Source organism: Curcuma longa, chromosome 21, assembly GCF_044706935.1.
Source record: "Curcuma longa cultivar G26 ecotype Majalengka, Jawa Barat chromosome 21, ITB_CL_G26_1.1, whole genome shotgun sequence".
In the NCBI taxonomy this organism is placed as follows: domain Eukaryota; kingdom Viridiplantae; phylum Streptophyta; class Magnoliopsida; order Zingiberales; family Zingiberaceae; genus Curcuma; species Curcuma longa.
This window is the reverse complement of record NC_133881.1, coordinates 3,579,416-3,589,405: the sequence shown is the minus strand read 5'-3', so window position 1 is coordinate 3,589,405 and position 9,990 is coordinate 3,579,416. Positions and strand designations below refer to the sequence as shown.

The window sequence follows — 9,990 nt, the reverse complement described above, 5'->3', positions numbered from 1 at the left end:
TTTTATTCAAAATAATTTTTTATCTAAATCGATCCAAATCCAATAAAAAATAATTATTTTATTAAATTCTTTTATTTAAAAAGCCATTTTAAAAACCTCTTATTTATAACACCTATCATACTCTCTTTTTTTCAATAAAAGCTAAATATATATCATCTAAGAAACATACATAAAACTACAGAAGCTCCAATAACGTTGGCTCATATCATGTCTGATGAATTATCAGATCTAAATAATCACCAAAGGTATGTTATACATGTACTCACATGAGTACAACATTCATCACTATAGCTCTTCATCTCAATGTCACTCACTATATCATGTATACAAAACAAATCATTGTCTCATGTTCTTTATAGGTAGCCATGTCACCCTCCTGAAGAGCGAGGGTAGTCCTCCAGCCGCCACAAAGGTCCTCTCAGCTTTACGTCCATCATCCTGTAGCATCAATCCTGCCACCCTCCTGAAACACAAGGGTAGCTCACTAGTCGCCACCAAGATCTTCCCAGCTTGACCTCCATCAACCTCTAGCATCAGCCAAATCCACCAAAGTCGGCGGACATCTGTATGCATGCATCATCAACAAGTCATGCAACCATCTGGCACATCCACTCGTGTAGCATCCCCATCATCCATCACCGCCAGCAGGTATAGCAACAACTCGACTACCGCAGTGATCATCATCCAACCAATCTCTATCCACGGTCTCCTCCTGGCGTCAGTCATCCGTAGCATCCAACCATTAGAAAGAACTTGCCCATCACTCCAAGGCTAGCAAGCCCAGCTGGAAGTTGGACACTTTGAGCAAGTGGCCAGCTATCAACGGATTTGACATGTTTTTACCGTAGTCGTTACTACGGACTAAATATGTCATGTCGGTGGACCTATTCACCTTCAAAAGCTTTTTGGCAAAGCCTCAGCCATCAACGGATTTGGGGCGTCTTTATCGCAAGCCGTTTGTTGCGAACTAGATGAATCTAGAAAGGTGGATCCATGCACCTCAAAATATATTTTTTTTATAAATGCAAATATGTATGCATGAATGTATGGAGACGAGTTTGATATCCTGCGCGAACGAAAAAACGCGCCCCGTGCGCACGCGATCCTGGCCGTTCATCGCGAAAAATCTAGGCCGTTTATAAAAAAAATCACTGTAGCTTCTCCGCGTCGTCGGCGTTCTCGCCGCTGCCGCTCCCCCGTCCGGCCACCGTCGGCCACCGGACGGCGATGGATGCGCAACTCACCGGCGCCGGACTGGTGGCCGGATTTCGGCCGAATTCGATCGAAATCCGACCGATTTTGGCCGGAATCGGCCAACAGCGTCTGTTGGCCGATTCCGGCCGCGATTCTGCCAGAATCCGACTGATTTCTGGCCGACAGTGGCCGTTGGGCACTGTCCTGTTTCCGACCGTAATCCGGCCGGAATCCGATGCCGGAATGTGCGCCGGCGAGTTGCGCATCCAACGGTCCGGATCCGGTGGCCGGCGGTGATCGGACGGCGGCGCGATGGCGGCGGAAGTGGGCAGGGGTCGGCGGTCGCGCACGGATCGCGTAGGGATGAGTCGCGCGGGATATCAAATATGTAAATGATAGTACAAATGCTAATATGAATACATAATGAATCATGCTCAAGTATGTGTGCTAGGCTAATGGCTAATGCTAGCTAAATAACTAATGATCACTCCATGCAGCATGCATGGATGTAAATGTATGAGTATACATAATGCAATGACATATGCATGACATGTACCCAATCCCAAAGATGTCATCTTCCGCAATGGTCAACTCTTGCCTCAGCTCTCAATCTGTGTAAATGTCCAACGTTCAATATACATGTGTCTGTACCTGCCGAATGAGTGCCAACTCGTCCAGTCGCCGCCCCTCATGCATGCTGCGATTATGGGTCCCCCATATATGATGTACCAGAGCCGCTACGGCTATGTGCCGCGCCATAGTGGCAGTGGAAGTCCTCCGATACTGCTGTCTGAATGTCCTCAGCGTACTCCAGTATGTAGTCATTTCCGATCTCATGTGCAACCATGCCCGTATCCGCCCCACAAGCGTCTGGTAGTCTCGCTTCGGAAGAAAACATGCTCTAAAGTCTCCTCCTCTTGGCAACAGAAGGTGCACCTCCTATCCGGTAAGTAATATTGTGGGGCGCGCACCGGTAGTCTCCCTCGTACTAATAACCACAATGTGAAAGCATGACTCCGCTAAATAGAGCGGTGCCAGATTGTCCTCGCCCACGGCTATCTCGGCCTGACACCTCGAAGTGGTCATATGCCCATCGGACACCCTCCTGCCGCTACTGAAACCATGAAAATAGGAGTTGTTGTGCCGCTACTAGGCTCCCTGCTGTCTCCAGAAGTCGATCTCGAATGTGGAGTAGCTGCATAAGGAGTGGGGAATCACCATGCCCTACTGTCCACTTCCATATCCCTATCCACTGTAAATACCTGTAATGTATCCATCTGATCTACAAGGTGTCCTGTCTATCCTAAATGCGTCATAGAGCTTGGCCAATAAGGCAAGGTTCCAAGCCCTTAAGTTCCTCAGCCCAAGACCATCCTCTGCTCTCGGCCGACATAATTTTGTCCACACAATGAGTGAACGCTGAATAGTCCACATAAATGACCTGCAGATCCCATAAATGCGATCAATAACTCCACTGGAGATGGGTACTGTGGACATCCAATAACACTCTATTTTCTGTAGAATTGAGGTTATCAACTGTGTCTTCCCTACATATGATAAGGTAGCCTTGGGGCATGAGGTGACCCTCCTCATTAGAGCATCCAGTAGAGTGGTGTAATCTGAAATCTTGAGTTTCTGAGATGCAATGGGGATCCCTAGGTATCTGAAAGACATCTCTCCCAGTTGAAAATATTTAATGCCCAAAAGACGATCTCGAGTAATATTATCTACCCATGATTTAGATAAGTTAATTATGAGCCCTACCATCTGAGAGAACTATCGCATATACTGTGTGGCAGAAGATACAAACACCTATCATACTCCTATCCACATAAATAGTTGCCTATGAAAGAAATGTGCACGTCAATAATTGACGATTTGAAATTATTGATTACGATTATGATTCAGTTTAAAATTTTAATCAAATGGTTATAATTCATGATTTTTAACTGTCAATTATGATTAAATTCATGGTTTGCGAGTTATAATGGCTCGCGATGAAAAAAAAAATCTCAAAGAAAAGTGATAAAAAGGAAATATGAGGGGAGCAAATAATAGAGGAGAAAAAAATTCATCACCCTAAACACTGAAGAAAAGAAGCCTTCAATATAATTATGAATGTTCCTGTTGAGATGCGCCTTCGAACGAGACGGCTAACTCCCTCAACAACGCCTCGTCCAAGATTAAAAACCAAGAATCTGCAAAGAAGAACACGTGAGATGGAGGGCCAGGGGTTCTCCCTGGCACGACCACTCCGATGCTTAAGTTAGTCGGGGGAGATGAGGAAATCCTCGTTGAAGAAGAAAGAACTAGAGGAGAAAAATTGACAGAGTTTCTGCGTACCTCCTCCTCTTTCTTTGAAATGCCGGTCCTTTTAAGGAAGAGAAGAGGTTCCGGAATGTCTTGTCTGGGACATGACACGAAGAGTTCCATCAAGGCTAGGAATATGTCCTGGAGAATGTCTAGCAGCATGTCACAAGGCATGGCTCGTTCAGTGCCCACGTGGCCTTGTTGACTTGTCATGACAGAGCGATCCCTTTAGACATGTGTCGTGATGAGACAAGAGAGAGGACACGTGGGATCATCCCAGCAAGTGATGGCAAGAGTGGTCCCTATAAGCTAGCGGATGAGGAAAGGGGAACATCCGAAATGGGTTTCTGCTCGTCCCCAGCGCGAGGTGCGAAGAGACGGAAAGGAGGGGGGGGGTGCGACCGAGTCACAGCGGATTTCGGTTCATCCTCCCATAGAACGGGCGAGGAAAAAGGGGCAAGACCGAACCCGGGTGGACCTCGGTTCGTTTCCCCGACCACGAGAGCGCGGAGGACGGGGCATGCCTGGACCGAAGCGGACTTCGGTTCGTCCTCCAAAAGAACGGGAGAGAGGGGAAGGGGCGTGATTGAACCAGGGCGAACCGCGGTTCGTTTCTCCAAAGGGGCAAGTGCAGAGGAGGGGTTTGTTTGAGGCGTCTCATGCTTCCGGGTGTGCGATGGACCCGATCATTGAGTAGGACTTGTTTAACCGCGTCCATACATCCTTCATTTCATAACTCCCTGTTTAACCGCGTCTCATGCTTGCGATGGACCCGATCATTGGGTAGGACTTGTTTAACCGCGTCCATCCCTCCTTCATTTCATAACTCCCATAACACTTGCCTCCCCACTAGTCTAGTCGAAGGAGATGTAAAGTCGACTGACTAGACCAGTGCGGATGCAACTCCCCGAACAACTTGTTTAACCGCGTCTCATGCTTGCGATGGACCCGATCATTGGGTAGGACTTGTTTAACCGCGTCCATCCCTCCTTCATTTCATAACTCCCATAACACTTGCCTCCCCACTAGTCTAGTCGAAGGAGATGTAAAGTCGACTGACTAGACCAGTGGATGTAACCTCCAGAACACCACGGGCTTGCGAGAACATAGGCATGCGTAGGGCATTTAAAGCTTAGGTATGGTTGAGTAAAGTATAACTTAGCATGGTAAATCTCCTTTGACAAGACATGCGAGCGGGTTATCATTGCTGTGTTAACACCTCTTTATCATAACGACGCGTCAGTTTCTCTTATCACCCCTGTATATAACGAGAGGGGGGATAAAGCGCTAGCGTACCACTCAAACACCCTCCCGAGCCTCGTATTTTAGTAATCACTGTTGCATCGCCATATTCCCCCATGGTAAGCGGCGATCACCACTCCGGATCTCGTGGGGAGCGGTCTGCTACCTCCCCGGGGCTGCGCCGGAGGGCCGGGACTTTGATCGCGACTCTTCGCCGCAGAGTTCGACGAGCGGAGACGGAGATGCGCCGTGAGGTTCAACGAGCGAAAGTGGCGGAGGAAAGGGCTCGACGTGCAGAGGCGTTGATGGCTCAAGAGAAGTGGGAGAATCAGCAGCTTCGGGCAGTAATTGACAACTGGGGTCACCGAGATAGCTCCTCCCTACTGCGTGCTGGGGAAAGCCTAGCGGGCGTAGAATACCATCTAATGAAGGCGTCACTGGAGTTGAAGGGAGCTATGCAGGCTCTCAAGGCGATGACTGGAGAAACCTCCTCTTCCGGAGAGGAATGATAGGTTCCTAGTGCTCTCATGAAGCGAACGTTTTGTTAATGACCACTGCCACTTTTGTAGTTACTATGATGTTTTGTTCATCGTTCCCATATGTTTTGCGTCTTTTTTCGTCTGCCTTAGTCCTCATAACCCTTGAGTTAACAAGCTTTACTGTGATAACTGCGATTTGTTACTTGAAGGGCTGTCTTCCGGAACGTAGGCTAATGGCGTCCATCATGTGAATGAATGTTTCTTTGGCATGACTATGAGGCGGCCCTTTATACGTCGGAACCGCGCGGAGGGGGCATAGGTCTAGATTAGAGGGCTAACGTTGGCTCCCTATACGGTGATTACGGCGATTTAGGCGACGGTAACGAGGTGTCTCGGCCATTAATTACCGAGGACGGCGTGTTCGCGTCTTTTCCAGGGTATGTTTACTGACAGGGAGGGGTTACCGAAGCGACACAAGCAAAGCTTGAGGCGATCCGTATATCGTCCATGGAAGGAGCGCCCATTAATTTGTCATTGACACTTTTACCCTCCTCTCTTTCCTCTTGAGAGATAAATAAATAAATATATATATATATATATATATATATATATATATATATATATATATATATATCGGGGTAAAGTGCTCAATCGCCTCCTTGTCTCCCCTACACTCCTGGTTGTCATTGAAGAAAAACAACTCCCCTCAGATATGGCCAGTGATCTTAGTTGGACTAGCTCAGACGAGGAGGAGCCGACGACGCCTCCCGGGTCGCCTAGAGGACCTGAGTCTTCGCAAATGGCCCGCCTACGGTGGATCAGAATAGCGGAAAATCGCACCCGCGCTGCCGAGGCGAAAGCCCAGGCTGCAGAAGAAAGGGCTCGAGCAGCCGAGGAAAGTCTTCAAGCCGCTGAGAAGAAGGCACAGATGGCGGAAGAAGGCTTTTGGGCGGCTCTAGAGAGGACACACGAAGCTGAAGAGAAGGCTCAAGTGGCTGAACAGCGTCTGCAGCGGGCAAATGAAGCGGCAGCTAGAGAGAGGTTGGAAAGGCGACATTTCCAGGGAGTGGTCCGAGAACTGAAACAGCGCAACCGCGCTCTAAAGGAGCATGCTGAGGGATGTTTATCTAGTGCTCAGTATTACTCCCGAAAGCTCTCCCAAGAACTAGAAGGGATAACACAGGCGTTTGCTGCAGGACCTGAGGAGACTTCCTCTTCTGAGGATTAATGTTTTCTTTTCTTCCTTTGTCGTCAAGTCTTTTGTGAACATTACTATCTATCTTTTCTTCCGTGGTACACCCCCTGTTCTCTTGCTAACAGAGATACGCTCTGACCAGTGATGTGATCTTTTTTTTTTTTTTTTTTTTTTTTCGTGTTATGATATTTCTGCGTCAAAAACTACTAACATGGCCCCCTACCTCACAGAACTTGGCGTGGTGGAATACGCCATCATCGTCATGATGTCTGTCATAGATAAGGCGCGAGCTGTCTCCTTTGTGAGGGTTATCACCAAAAGAGAGAGTAATGGATAATTACTTTCGGGATGGCGTATTTTCCTTGGATAATGCGCAGGCACCTTTTCGCCCCCCTCCTTTGGGATGTGTGTAACCCCTCAAATGGGATACGTCCTTTCACCTTCTCAAGTCACGTAATATAAATTTGGGGCGGCGAGATATCGAACAGGCATCCAGTAATTCCTCTTGGCTAACGCTCTAGTTCGAAGGTGCCTTCTTCAGAAACAACAACTATGGACAGCAAGGGTAGCGGGTCTAGGACGGGATCCAACCTTCGTCCGGGAGCAGGGGACGACATGGAGGCACAGGTGAGAGCGTCTCTCCAACGAGCCCTCATAGCGGAGGAACAGGCGAGAGTGTCCCTTCACCGAGCCCTAACAGCTGAGGAGCAAGTGCGCTGTGGTGAGGAAGAACTGATCAGCGCGAAGCTGGAGATTCAACGTCTCCGAGGGGTCATAAAAACGATGACTCAACGTGATAGCACGGTAGCTGACCAAGTAGAAGTATCGGCTTCCTCTGCTATCTACTTCCTAAAGAAGGCCACGGAGGAGCTAGAATCCGTGCAACAGAATCTTTTGCATTTTCATTTGGTTCATATACTTTCACCTTCTTGAATTCAAATAAAGAAATTGGGTTTACTTTTTCAAGTTTATTCATTATTCGTTTTAGAACTGGAAAAATTTTGATAACCCATGGTTTTGAAACTTTTACTTTTAGAGGTAGAAAATAATTCTTAGGGTTCGGGCAGGACCAAAAGGAAGTTCTGTTTCCGTTCCCCAAACTGTTAAAAAACTAGAATTTTCTTGTTTTACTTTTTTTTTCATTGGATCTCCATGATGAGATCGTAGTTTAGATCTTCGCCAAGGTTTTAAACGGAAAGGAAATAGAATTTTTACCTGAAGACCATCTGTTAACCAATCTTGAGGAAATTCTGTTTCTGATAGTGGAATACCATTATACGTACATTTAACATGCATTTCACTCTTCCAGTCCTTAAAATCCTCATACCACTCGGGGTATTGGAATAATAACATACGTCCAACATTTTTAGCTATTATCAATGAAGGCAATATAATGTTTTTTCTAAGAAAAGCGTGGATCAGGAGTATCAAACTTCTTATTGCTTGAGCAAATATAACGCTATCCCAAATTTCTGCTATTGCCATTCGTTCATTTTCTTCTTCTCTCTTCTTCTCGTTTTCATCGAGAGCCTTCAGAGTTTTCTTCATCTTTTCTTTCTCAAAATCGTCAATTTTTAATTCCGTTTTTGGTTTTTTCTTCGCAAAATTCCTAAAAATAGACTTAATATTTTGATCGATCTTGTTTAAAAGAGAAAAAAAAAATATGTTTTCTACTCGATCAAAAAAAAGCGGAGAATTTACATATGCTTGGAATGTGTTCCAAATAACTGTTTTACGTCTTTGAGCGCGTAAGGATCCTTTGATTAGACCTCGACGAAAATCAGGTTGTTGTGAGTAACGTATCAAAGCCAACTCGTTTATTTCATCATCGTTAGTCTCGGGATTCACGCTGTAGTCAGTATAAATCACCACTCGTCTGGCTTTTCTTGTACGAATTTCCTGATCTTGTTTCATTAGTTGCTCATGTTCATCTTCTTCATCTTCATCCTGTGCTAGTGCTTCTAACTCTTCAGTTAGTTTGTATAACCGTTGAGGATTTTTTGAATGATTTTTTCTTTAAGGATTTCTTCTCCTTCTTCAATGATTTCTTCTCCATTGGTTGTAATTATATCGAATACGGATTTCAAAGATTTTGCTTTATTTTCTGAATTTATTTTTATTTCTTCTTCCAATAAAGAAGATTTTTTCAAATGAGAATTGGGTATGTACTCAAAAGATAATTGATCAATTGACGTTAACGAATTAATAATATAATTCCATGGTGATTTTTCATTAAGTGGATTTTTTTCATGTTCAAATTCTTGGTAATTATTAGAAATAGAAAATAGCCCATGAAGCTTATTTATCCAAACTATTTTCGTGGAATTTTCTTTCGAAGTAATTAAATGATTCATGGTTGTATGTGAATAGAATTTGTTTATTTTTCCACGATATGCGCCATTCAAAAGAGGATCATATGCTTTTGGCAAGTATTCTTGTTTATTCTCATCATTGCATAATCTGGTCCTTTTTTCTAGTATATCTAGAGTAAGAGATACTTTTTCTTTTTCTAGAATTTTTATTCTACTTATTAATTCATTACTCAAGTTGTACTTTTTTTGCTCATTGGTAGAAACCCAATAATTATATAGGTCTTCATGGATAAATTTTTCTGTCGTGTACAAAGAAATTTTACGTTCTATCATTTTTGAAAAAATCAATAAACTAGGTGGATATGTAAAAGATATTGTTTGTTTTCCATCACTTAAACATGTATAAAAAAAATATTGTGACATTTCATTTCGTATAGAACGTGCAAGTCGATTATTTTGTATATACCGTGATGGACGATTCCACCGCTTATAATTGAAAAGAAAAGTTACAAGAGATTTTTCAAAAGGATACGTTTTTTCCACTCGCACTTTCTCTCCTTTCTTCCATTTCGTTTATTTTATTAGTAACAATAGGCGACGGCATTCTGCCTAAATAGTAGACACAGGTGATAAATAAGAGAATACTAATGATTCGACCCATAGAATTTCTCAATTCTGCCATAAGGTACTCGTACTTATACCTATTCGATTTAGATCGAATAGAAACATTTTGACGTATCGAAGAAAGAACTAGAGGAGAAAAATTGACAGAGTTTCTGCGTACCTCCTCCTCTTTCTTTGAAATGCCGGTCCTTTTAAGGAAGAGAAGAGGTTCCGGAATGTCTTGTCTGGGACATGACACGAAGAGTTCCATCAAGGCTAGGAATATGTCCTGGAGAATGTCTAGCAGCATGTCACAAGGCATGGCTCGTTCAGTGCCCACGTGGCCTTGTTGACTTGTCATGACAGAGCGATCCCTTTAGACATGTGTCGTGATGAGACAAGAGAGAGGACACGTGGGATCATCCCAGCAAGTGATGGCAAGAGTGGTCCCTATAAGCTAGCGGATGAGGAAAGGGGAACATCCGAAATGGGTTTCTGCCCGTCCCCAGCGCGAGGTGCGAAGAGACGGAAAGGAGGGGGGGGTGCGACCGAGTCACAGCGGATTTCGGTTCATCCTCCCATAGAACGGGCGAGGAAAAAGGGGCAAGACCGAACCCGGGCGGACCTCGGTTCGTTTCCCCGACCACGAGAGCGC

At 44.9% G+C, this 9,990-nt stretch overlaps 1 pseudogene; it reads right to left on the bottom strand.

Annotated features, from left to right (window-relative positions):
* Positions 1–7,258: 7,258 nt before the first annotated feature.
* LOC141814518 (protein TIC 214-like) lies at positions 7,259–9,657 on the bottom strand (annotated as a pseudogene).
* Between the last annotated feature and the right edge of the window lie 333 nt (positions 9,658–9,990).